The 13,233-nt window shown below is 36.7% G+C and overlaps 1 protein-coding gene across 1 annotated transcript in view; it reads right to left on the minus strand.

Moving 5' to 3' along the window:
* The window catches only part of LOC128991495 (phospholipid-transporting ATPase ABCA1-like), a 236,586-nt gene that overhangs the window by 24,389 nt on the left and 198,964 nt on the right, over positions 1-13,233 (minus strand). The window lies entirely within an intron of this gene.

Genomic DNA, 13,233 nt, shown 5'->3' on the forward strand with positions numbered 1-13,233 from the left:
CGATCCTCTGGTCAAGGCAGTAGCTCCAGTTAACATCTGTAAAACACATCAAAATGAGTACAATAACCAAGGAGGGACCTGAAAGTATCCAGCTCTGAGGCAACATTGTGACCTTGTACTGAGGCCGATCCTCTGGTCAAGGCAGTAGCTCCAGTTAACAACTGCAAAACACATCAAACTTGGGACAATAACCGAGGAGAGACCTGAAAGTATCCAGCTCTGAGGCAACATTGTGACCTAGTACTGAGGCCGATCCTCTGGTCAAGGCAGTAGCTCCAGTTAACAACTGTAAAACACATCAAACTTGGGACAATAACCGAGGAGAGGCCTGACAGTATCCAGCTCTGAGGCAACATTGTGAGCTTGTACTGAGGCCGATCCTCTGGTCAAGGCAGTAGCTCCAGTTAACAACTGTAAAACACATCAAACTTGGGACAATAACCGAGGAGAGGCCTGACAGTATCCAGCTCTGAGGCAACATTGTGAGCTTGTACTGAGGCCGATCCTCTGGTCAAGGCAGTAGCTCCAGTTAACAACTGTAAAACACATCAAACTTGGGACAATAACCGAGGAGAGACCTGAAAGTATCCAGCTCTGAGGCAACATTGTGACCTAGTACTGAGGCCGATCCTCTGGTCAAGGCAGTAGCTCCAGTTAACAACTGTAAAACACATCAAACTTGGGACAATAACCGAGGAGAGGCCTGACAGTATCCAGCTCTGAGGCAACATTGTGACCTAGTACTGAGGCCGATCCTCTGGTCAAGGCAGTAGCTCCAGTTAACAATTGCAAAACACATCAAACTTGGGACAATAACCGAGGAGAGGCCTGACAGTATCCAGCTCTGAGGCAACATTGTGACCTAGTACTGAGGCCGATCCTCTGGTCAAGGCAGTAGCTCCAGTTAACAACTGTAAAACACATCAAACTTGGGACAATAACCGAGGAGAGGCCTGACAGTATCCAGCTCTGAGGCAACATTGTGAGCTAGTACTGAGGCCGATCCTCTGGTCAAGGCAGTAGCTCCAGTTAACATCTGTAAAACACATCAAAATGAGTACAACAACCTAGGAGAGACCTGACAGTATCCAGCTCTGAGGCAAAATTGTGACCTTGTACTGAGGCCGATCCTCTGGTCAAGGCAGTAGCTCCAGTTAACAATTGCAAAACACATCAAACTTGGGACAATAACCGAGGAGAGACCTGAAAGTATCCAGCTCTGAGGCAACATTGTGACCTAGTACTGAGGCCGATCCTCTGGTCAAGGCAGTAGCTCCAGTTAACAACTGTAAAACACATCAAACTTGGGACAATAACCGAGGAGAGGCCTGACAGTATCCAGCTCTGAGGCAACATTGTGAGCTTGTACTGAGGCCGATCCTCTGGTCAAGGCAGTAGCTCCAGTTAACATCTGTAAAACACATCAAAATGAGTACAACAACCTAGGAGAGACCTGACAGTATCCAGCTCTGAGGCAACATTGTGAGCTTGTACTGAGGCCGATCCTCTGGTCAAGGCAGTAGCTCCAGTTAACATCTGTAAAACACATCAAAATGAGTACAATAACCGAGGAGAGACCTGACAGTATCCAGCTCTGAGGCAACATTGTGAGCTTGTACTGAGGCCGATCCTCTGGTCAAGGCAGTAGCTCCAGTTAACATCTGTAAAACACATCAAAATGAGTACAATAACCGAGGAGAGGCCTGACAGTATCCAGCTCTGAGGCAACATTGTGAGCTTGTACTGAGGCCGATCCTCTGGTCAAGGCAGTAGCTCCAGTTAACATCTGTAAAACACATCAAAATGAGTACAATAACCGAGGAGAGACCTGACAGTATCCAGCTCTGAGGCAACATTGTGAGCTTGTACTGAGGCCGATCCTCTGGTCAAGGCAGTAGCTCCAGTTAACATCTGTAAAACACATCAAAATGAGTACAATGACCGAGGAGAGACCTGACAGTATCCAGCTCTGAGGCAACATTGTGAGCTTGTACTGAGGCCGATCCTCTGGTCAAGGCAGTAGCTCCAGTTAACATCTGTAAAACACATCAAAATGAGTACAACAACCTAGGAGAGACCTGACAGTATCCAGCTCTGAGGCAACATTGTGAGCTTGTACTGAGGCCGATCCTCTGGTCAAGGCAGTAGCTCCAGTTAAAATCTGTAAAACACATCAAAATGAGTACAATAACCGAGGAGAGACCTGACAGTATCCAGCTCTGAGGCAACATTGTGACTTTGACTTCCTTAGTTACATAAAGGAAGTGGCGATACAACTAGACAAAGTCATTCTAATTAATCTCAACCACATGAAGAGACAACATTACACTGTACAAGGTCTACATCTAAATGCTGCAGGCACGACAAAACTGGCCCGTATTTTTATAAAATCCTTATGTTGGTGGAAATCTCAGGAGCTACATTACAAGTTACAGTTCCATCAGCCTCTAGTAAGCTTAATAGAAACCGACATGGAAGACAAAATTATGGAATACAAACATAGTGAAAACACTGCTTTCACACATTGTATTTCTAGTGATTTTGGGGCTGATAGACAAATGTCCGCTGGGGTGGCAGTGAGTTTCAAAAAAGTTATTGGAAAACCACAAGAATCTGACTGTTTAATAGACCACCTAACCTACCAAGAAATCCTTAACGGTGCTGGTTTTTATGCCTTAGTGACTAAACATAAATACAATGGCAAACCAACAGAAGCCGACTACAACAAAGCTTTCGATGACCTGATAAAATATTTCAATAAAACAAGATTTAGTAAGCTGATTTGTTCTACTATGGGATGTGTCCGTGATGAGATACCGGTAGAGCTATTTGCAAGAAATATATTTAAGTTTCAGCAACTCACCGGAACCCGTGTTGAAGTTATATCCTACAACCAATGGTGGTCTTCAAGATCATTGTGGAATGGGCTTACATATGAAGAGTTTAATACCAGCTTAAGACATCATATTATGCTAATCTACAAGCGAACTAGCGAAGTCATCAACACAGGACCTTCCCGCTATGCAACAGAAGATATTCACACCATCACTGCCTGCACCTCAGGAACTAGACAAGCAAGATGCCGTACCTGGAGACCAGGAGGTAGCTGAGCAACCTCGAGAAGAAATGTCGTCAAGTGTGTGTGTGTGAGTGATACAAATGGGCAATATAGTGTCAGTGATTCACCCGCTTCTTCTTCTTTAGGCCTAAATTTAAACTAAATTGGTATGACAATGAAAACTTTTCTGCAAGTTTTTATAATCCTGTAAAAAATACTGATTCTATTGGCAACCATACTACTTCTATTCCAATATGCTTTAATAACAGTAAAGATCTTAACAAATTGAAACAGACAAATTGTCATTCACATAAAGCAATTAGTACACAAAATTTTTCAATATTTTACCAAAATGTTCAAAATTTATCAACAAGATTGTTGTTGTGTTGTTGTGTCAGATGTTGTTGTTTTAACTGAAATTAACATTTATGAGGAGGAATTAATACATGTAAATATTACAAATTATAAAATATCTTTTTGGACAAGGAAAACTACCACCGGTGGTGGTGTATTAATCTTAACCAAAAGATTTGTAAAATGTAAAAAGGTTTTAAATAAAGAGGTTCAAGAAATTATTTCAGAGAAGGAATTTGAGTGTTGCTTGGCTGAGATAAATATTAATGATTTTTCCTTTTTATTAGTAGGTGTATACAGAACTCCTGAGTATAAGTATAATGATTGTTTTTTAACTAAACTTGAAGCTGCATTAGATGTTTTAACAAAGAAGTATGAAAATATAATTTTAGCAGGTGACATAAACATAAATGTACTGAAACATGATGCATTGTATTATAGATTTTTAAGTACTATAACTATGTGCAATATTTTGTATAAAGTTAATTTTCCTACAAGGGTTACCAACAACTCAGAAACAGCAATAGATAATTTTATTACTAATATAGACACCATTCAGACAAATGTAACAGGAATAATAACACTTGTATCTGATCACGATGGTCAGCTTTTAGAGCTAGTAGGTTTAAAAAGCATGAAAAGTCAGTAAAAAGAAAAAATGTAGAAAATTTAAGGAAAATGATGTTATGATATTTTTAAGTAATGAATTGTGGTTTGATGTTTTTCAATCTTCTGTAGATATAAAATAAAAATATGATGTTTTTATTTCTATTTTTAGTTATTATTTTGATGTAAATTTTCCAAAAGTAATTAGTATGGAAAAAAGTACAATGATGATAAATGGAACTCGGGTGAAATAGTAGAGAAAAGTTTGAAATAACAGAACTTGAGAATTTATGTAGGAGAAGAAAAGATAATGCAATGAGTAAAATTATTAAAATAAAGAAAAAAGAATTTAAAGAATCAATTAACAAAGCAAAACAAACATTTTACGGCAAAAAAATAAAAAATTCCATTAATAAAACTACAGTAACATGGAAAATTATAAAAAAATAAATAAAACTTAAGTCGAAAACTGTAGATCTAACTTCAAATAAAACCATTTTTCAAAATGGTCAAACGGTAACACACCCACTGGCAGTGAGTAATATATTTAATAACTTTTTTACAACTGCAGTTGAAAAGCTTGTTTTGCCATATGTTTCACAACCATTAACAACAGCAATAGGTACAATAACACAGAAACCCTCAAAATCTTGTAGTCCAGGAGCTGAGGGGGTTTGAGCATGCATGAAAGTAGTAAGCAATGTTATTGCTGATTATTGTAATATGGACTGTGGTGATTAAAATTAAGTATGTCGCCTATTTCAAAAGTGGTCGATAAGGTGGGGGGAGGGGGCAAACATGGCGGTTTGCGCTATGCGTTAAAACGCTGATATTTCGAAAACGGTAAAAGATAGAACATCGGTTAAAACGTCGTTTATCTCTATAAATAAACAAGTTATTGTATTAAAATATGTAAAAATGGACTTTTTGTGTAGTTTTTTTTACCGAAAGTAGAATTAATTTGTGAGTGTCGCAAAGAAGTAATATCAAACATCTTTGCTGATAGTTGTAATATGGACTGTGGTAATAAAAAATAAGCATGTCGCCTACTTTCCAGGTGGTCGAGAACTTGGGGGGAGGGGGGCAAAGATGGCGGAACGCGCTATGCATTGAAACGATTGTAGCTCGATAACGGTACGAGATAGGACAACGGTTAAAACGTAGTTTTAATCCAAAAAATATGGCCAATAGAAAAGGTTATTGGGAAAAAAGTTGTATCTTAACTAATAAAAAAGTTACAACAATAACAAGTTTAACAAAATCCACATTATACAGCTATTTTCTTCAAAAATCATATGGATTGTTGATAAAAAATAGTATAATTGCTTAATTACTCGGCTAAATATTAACTAGATGCATTTCTTATAAGAAAAAAAATATTATTACGAATACATATGGTTTGAAAAATGTAAAACACGGCCTCCAAACTAATAATACTTGGGGTTTTGCCGCAATCAAATGCATAATACAGATTACCACTACAAACTCAATTTCAATTATAATGTTATAGGTATGATTATAATTATAATTAAAATTGAATTTGTAGTGGTAATCTGTATTTGGTATATCTGTCATTTGATTGCGGCGAAACCCCAAGTATTATTAGTTTGGAGGCCGTGTTTTACATTTTAAACCATATGTATTCGTAATAATATTTTTTTCTTATAAGAAATGCATCTAGTTAATATTTACATACATACAATATGATTATGTAACAGATTCTTATTAAATACAGTTATATGAAATAAAAAACATAACTACAAATGTAAATACCTTATAATAAAAAATACGGTAAATCTCTTCATTCTATCCATAACAATTACACTGGTTGTTAATATTATTTGTTGAATTGAAATAGGTATCTAACTTTTGTAAGTTGGTGAAATTTTACTTTAAAATTGCCTAATCCACTACAAACGTTTAAAAAAAACCAGCAACTTAAAATGAAATGTATTGAAATTTAAAATATTTAAATAACCATTAAAAGTTATAAAAGAATGTTATTTATATGAATTAAACACAATAAATATCAGTAGTCTTAAACTGTACAAATACTTTCACAACCCCGATATCACTGATTTGGAATGCAATGATCTTTGGGAGGATTAACAGTTGTGTCGATATCAGCAGCACTGGACAGCAATTATGACGCAACCTATCGGACGAACCCCAAGGCATTTGGAGGCCGTGTTTTACATTTTAAACCATATGTATTCGTATTAATATATTTTTTTCTTAGAAGAAATGCATCTAGTTAATATTTAGCCGAGTAATTAAGCAATTACACTATTTTTTATCAACAATCCATATGATTTTTGAAGAAAATAGTTGTATAATGTAGATTTTGTTAAATTTATTATTGTTATAACTTTTTTATTAGTTAAGATACTATACTCAGCGGCAGACACTACGATATGGAGTACCCCAGGGATCGATCTTGGGGCCTCTTTTGTTCCTCTGTTACAAAGGGGTTACCAGAGATGATCCCGGTCAGTGATGGATCTATGTGCCTGTATGCTGATGACTCTAATGTTTTGTTTTCAGGAAAATCCAATTTAATTATTGAAGAATCCTCAAACAGGAGTCTCCTCTCTATAAAAAAGTTTTTGGATGAAAGAAATCTGCTTATCACCACAACAAAATCAAATCTAATATCCTTTTCAACTAAACAATCAATAACAGCATTTGAACCTAATATTTTTATAAAGACAGACAAAATTGATCAGGTAAACCAAACAAATTTCTGGGACTGGTTATTGATGAAAATCTATCTTGGGATAATCACATAAACTATGTAGTAAATAAATTATCATCTGGCATTCATGCCTTGCGGCTGATGTCCAAGGTTTGCAACTTGGAAACTCTTAGAATAATCTATTATTCTCTAATTCATTCCCACATATCCTATGGAATCACCATTTACGGAGCAACAACTAAGGTAAATTTGGATAAAATACTTATAAAACAAGAAAAAGCTATTAGAGTGATCATGAAATTAAAAAGAACCGATTCAGTTAAAAATATCTTTCCTGAATTGGGTGTATTAACAGTTTACAGTTTGTATATTTATGAGACAATAATTTATGCAAAACAATTTCATTTATTATCCACTGCAAGTAAATATAACAAACACTTTCAAATTAACCTTCCTAGACATAATTTAGAATTCTATACCAAAAAACCTTCATATGCAGGCTTAAAATTTCTTCAAAAATTACCGATTTCACTTAAAAAAGAAAATAATACAAACCGATTCAAAAGCCTACTAAAAGACTTGTTGATAAGAAACCCATTTTCTTCCATTAAAGAATTTTTAAATTGTAATCTTGAAACGACCATTTGAATTCCAGATACTACCTAGTTTTACTCTGACGTAACCTTCTAAGATTTTGTGATTTTTTAAAGTTATAGCACTCATTTTTAGTTTTACTATATAAATCCTTTGTGAATGATTTTAATTAATTAGTTTATAATTTTTTGTTTATGTTAGTTTAATGACGCTATTCGAGACATATTGTCCAAACTTTGTGAATAAAGAATATTTGATTGATTGATTGAACTAGAGGTGTGCGGATAGTGAAATTTCAGTTCAGATCGTATTCGGGTCGGATAGTTAAGGCTCGGTTAGGATCGGATTGGATAATTAGAGGTTCGGATTCAGATATTTTCGGATTCGGATGGTTTGACGTTCAAGTACTTAATAAATAAATATTAAGGTTGAAGTTATAATTTTCACTTTTATATACATAAACTGCAATATGAATTGTAAACTATTTACTATTGTGATTTTGAAAGTCATTAATCTTGATTCAGTTTTATCACAGCTCACTCAACTTCACAAAAAAGAATACCATACCTTATATCTTGATGCAAACCATTGACATAGCAGGGCCATGTCTCAGTGTATACCTTAGATTTTGGTAAAACAATTTATTTGGCTAGGCATTGTCTTAGAGTAAACCTTGTATGTTAATGCGATTTATATAGCAAGGCTATGTCTCTCAGTGTATACGTTATATCTTGATGCAAACAATAATTTATATGGCAAGGCCATGTCTCAGTGTTTGGATCTTGATGCAATGAATTTATATGGCAAGGCCATGTCTCAGTGTTTGTATCTTGATACAAATCATTTATATGGCAAGGCTAAGGTTGACTTTGAAATTCTTATTACAAAGTTAGAACTGTATGGGTTTAACAGATCTTCTCTAAATTTTATTTCATCTTATTTAACAAACTGGAAACAACTAGTAAATTCTAATGGGAAAAAGTCACAAGAAAGGGAAGTAACTTGGGGCGTTCCACAGGGATCTGTCCTTGGCCCACTTCTGTTTTTAATTTACATTAATGACCTTCCAATGGCAATAAACACTAAAACTATTCTGTACGCGGATGATACAACTTTTTTTCATGAAAACAATAACAAACTTGTACTTCAAAATTTAGTCCAAGTCACAAAATTAAACGCATCCAAATGGTTTCATGCCAATGGCTTTCTATTGAATGACTGTAAAACTCAAGAAATAAAATTTACATTGAAACACGATTCTGCCTTAAATAATGAAAATAGTGCTGTCACTACAAAATTTTTGGGTCTTCATATTGATAATAAACTATCCTGGAATGAGCATATAAATTATTTGTCTACTAGACTATCTTGAGTAATTTTTCTTCTGGTCGTCTCAAGGATGTAATTCCAAAGAACTATTTGAGATCGGCTTATTTTGCATATTTTCAGTCTGTAATGAGATATGGATTGACATTCTGGGGTGGGTGTGGAAGAATTAATGAAATTTTAATCCTACAGAAGGGGGCTGTCAGAGCTATGAATGGATCACAGCCAGACGAGCACTGCAAGCCTCTTTTTAAGGATTTTAAGATTCAAACTGTAATAAATTTGTTTATTTATGATCTTGCCCTTTATATCTTAAAAAAACCCCATCACCTAAAATTCAATAATCATAATCACAATACCAGATTTAAAAATAGTGCCTTGTTAGAATCACATCGTCTGAGTAAGACTAGTAAGAGCCACATAGTGTTATCAATATTAACTAAAGTATATAACCTTTTAAAACACAATATTGATGCTTATCCGCAGGTAAAAATTAAGTCCTTGTTCTATAATTGGTTATTAGACAACCCTTCTTATAGCGTGGACGATTTGTTCCAAATCTGGCCAAATAAATCTTTGATTGTATAACCCTGCTGCTAACCTGATGCTTTATCAGGTCCTTATATTGTTGTTTGTTAAGTCATTTGTACATATTTTAGTTATTAAGCCCTATTGTTTTTTCAAAATATTGAAAGTGTTTTGATTTTGTTTTGTTTTGACAATTGATGTATAATCATGATTTTGACTTTGTCGATGATCTAATGTGTTTTTATGACAAATAAAGATTATTATTATTATTATTATTATTATTATTATTATTATTATTATTATTATTATGTCTCTCAGTGTATACCTTATATCTTGATGCAAACAATTTATATGGCAAGGCTATGCCTCTCAGTATATACGTTATATCTTGATTCTTGATGCAAACAATTTATATGGCGAGGCCATGTCTCAGTGTTTGTTTTGTTGATGCAAAGAAGTTATATGGCAAGGCCATGTCTCTCAGTGTATAGCTTATATCTTGATGCAAACAATTTATATGGCAAGGCTATGTCTCTCAGTGTATACGTTATATCTTGATGCAAACAATTTATATGGCAAGGCCATGTCTCTCAGTGTATACCTTATATCTTGATGCAAACAATTTATATGGCAAGAATATGTCTCTCAGTGTATACGTTATATCTTGATGCAAACAATTTATATGGCAAGGCCATGTCTCAGTGTTTGTATCTTGATGCAATGAATTTATATGGCAAGGCCATGTCTCTCAGTGTATACCTTATATCTTGATGCAAATAATTTATATGGCAAGGCTATGTCTCTCAGTGTATACCTTATATCTTGATGCAAACAATTTATATGGCACGGCTATGTCTCTCAGTGTATACCTCATATCTATTTATCCTATACTCTAATACGAGCAATGTTTGCTTGTATGTATGTATGTATGCTTGCTTGCTTGCTTGCACCAAGATCTCGAGAACGGCTCCGACGATTTTCTTCAGATGTTGTAAATAGTTTATTCCTGACCTAAAAACAAGTTTACTGGAGTTAGAACTGCCAACAAAAAGCTAATTACGTAGAAAAATGAAACTGAAAATCACATTTTTTAACGTTAGTCGTATGGGTTGCTAAGTAACCATGTTGGTTGAACTAAATAACAAGGAAAAAGTAAACAAAGGACTTGTAAGTTGTCTGTCCACAGTATACTAGCAAATTAAAAATACAGTACAAAAGGAAAAACACCAGTTGTTACTATTGAGCAACGATTATACTGAAGATTACTCGATACATTGAAGTCAAGGGGAGAAGTGTGGAGTGTGGGATCTGTTTAGACGATTAGATCAAGGTCTCTGCAATCCTTAAATGCTATGGAACGGGAAGGAAACAGGTCCCTGATGTAGGAAGTGATGACGGAAGTAGTAAAGGTGAGCAGTCTGGTGTGGGGGAACTGTTTATGATGATTAGATCAAGGTATCTGCAATCCTTAAATGCTATGTGAAGAGAGGGAAACAGGTCCCTGATGTAGGAAGTGATGACGGAAGTAGTAAAGGTGAGCAGTCTGGTGTGGGGGAACTGTTTATGACGATTAGATCAAGGTATCTGCAATCCTTAAATGCTATGTGAAGAGAGGGAAACAGGTCCGTGACGTAGGAAGTGATGACGGAAGTAGTAAAGGTGAGCAGTCTGGTGTGGGGGAACTGTTTATGAAGACTAGATCAAGGTATCTGCAATCCTTAAATGCTATGTGAAGAAAGGGAAACAGGTCCGTGACGTAGGAAGTGATGACGGAAGTACAGTAGAACTCCAATTATCCGAACTCCAATTAACCGAATCGCCGATTATCCGAATCGCTTATTTCAACAATTTTAATAATGTAAAGCTACAGTAATAATAAGGTTTGGAAAATATCAAAGAATTGTTATTAAGAACAAGTTTAGAACACTTGAGCTAAGAGCATTGTATTCTGTAAAAATGTTCTGATTTCATTTATTATTAATTAAAAATTCATTTAGTACCGGAAATGAGGATTTTTCTTGGAAATTCCCGGAATTCCTGTAAAACTCCGATTATCCGAATTTTTGATTATCCGAATGGGGTCTGGTCCCAATTGATTCGGATAATCGGAGTTCTACTGTAGTAAAGGTGAGCAGTCTGGTGTGGGGGAACTGTTTATGACGATTAGATCAAGGTATCTGCAATCCTTAAATGCTATGTGAAGAGAGGGAAACAGGTCCGTGACGTAGGAAGTGATGACGGAAGTAGTAAAGGTGAGCAGTCTGGTGTGGGGGAACTGTTTATGACGATTAGATCAAAGTATCTGCAATCCTTAAATGCTATGTGAAGAGAGGGAAAAAGGTCCCTGACGTAGGAAGTGATGACGGAAGTAGTAAGTGTGAGCAGTCTGGTGTGGGGGAACTGTTTATGACGATTAGATCAAGGTATCTGCAATCCTTAAATGCTATGTGAAGAGAGGGAAACAGGTCCGTGACGTAGGAAGTAATGACGGAAGTAGTAAAGGCGTGCAGTCTGGTGTGTGGGAACTGTTTATGACGATTAGATCAAGGTATCTGCAATCCTTAAATGCTATGTGAAGAGAGGGAAACAGGTCCGTGACGTAGGAAGTGATGACGGAAGTAGTAAAGGTGAGCAGTCTGGTGTGGGGGAACTGTTTATGACGATTAGATCAAGGTATCTGCAATCCTTAAATGCTATGTGAAGAGAGGGAAACAGGTCCGTGACGTAGGAAGTGATGACGGAAGTAGTAAAGGTGAGCAGTCTGGTGTGGGGGAACTGTTTATGACGATTAGATCAAGGTATCTGCAATCCTTAAATGCTATGTGAAGAGAGGGAAACAGGTCCGTGACGTAGGAAGTGATGACGGAAGTAGTAAAGGTGAGCAGTCTGGTGTGGGGGAACTGTTTATGAAGATTAGATCAAGGTATCTGCAATCCTTAAATGATATGTGAAGAGAGGGAAACAGGTCCGTGACGTAGGAAGTGATGACGGAAGTAGTAAAGGTGAGCAGTCTGGTGTGGGGGAACTGTTTATGACGATTAGATCAAGGTATCTGCAATCCTTAAATGCTATGTGAAGAGAGGGAAAAAGGTCCCTGACGTAGGAAGTGATGACGGAAGTAGTAAATGTGAGCAGTCTGGTGTGGGGGAACTGTTTATGACGATTAGATCAAGGTATCTGCAATCCTTAAATGCTATGTGAAGAGAGGGAAACAGGTCCGTGACGTAGGAAGTGATGACGGAAGTAGTAAAGGCGTGCAGTCCGGTGTGTGGGAACTGTTTATGACGATTAGATCAAGGTATCTGCAATCCTTAAATGCTATGTGAAGAGAGGGAAACAGGTCCGTGACGTAGGAAGTGATGACGGAAGTAGTAAAGGTGAGCAGTCTGGTGTGGGGGAACTGTTTATGACGAATAGATCAAGGTATCTGCAATCCTTAAATGCTATGTGAAGAGAGGGAAACAGGTCCGTGACGTAGGAAGTGATGACGGAAGTAGTAAAGGTGAGCAGTCAGGTGTGGGGGAACTGTTTATGACGATTAGATCATGGTATCTGCAATCCTTAAATGCTATGTGAAGAGAGGGAAACAGGTCTGTGACGTAGGAAGTGATGACGGAAGTAGTAAAGGCGTGCAGTCCGGTGTGTGGGAACTGTTTATGACGATTAGATCAAGGTATCTGCAATCCTTAAATGCTATGTGAAGAGAGGGTAACAGGTCCGTGACGTAGGAAGTGATAACGGAAGTAGTAAAGGTGAGCAGTCTGGTGTGGGGGAACTGTTTATGACGATTAGATCAAGGTATCTGCAATCCTTAAATGCTATGTGAAGAGAGGGAAACAGGTCCGTGACGTAGGAAGTGATGGCGGAAGTAGTAAAGGTGAGCAGTCTGGTGTGGGGGAACTGTTTATGACGATTAGATCATGGTATCTGCAATCCTTAAATGCTATGTTAAGAGAGGGAAACAGGTCCGTGACGTAGGAAGTGATGACGGAAGTAGTAAAGGTGAGCAGTCTGGTGTGGGGGAACTTTTTATGACGATTAGATCAAGGTATCTGCAATCCAAAAATGCTAT

This window comes from Macrosteles quadrilineatus, unplaced genomic scaffold (genome assembly GCF_028750875.1).
Source record: "Macrosteles quadrilineatus isolate MER2022 unplaced genomic scaffold, UCM_ALF_1.0 Scaffold_4__1_contigs__length_99947679, whole genome shotgun sequence".
Classification (NCBI taxonomy): Eukaryota; Metazoa; Arthropoda; class Insecta; order Hemiptera; family Cicadellidae; genus Macrosteles; species Macrosteles quadrilineatus.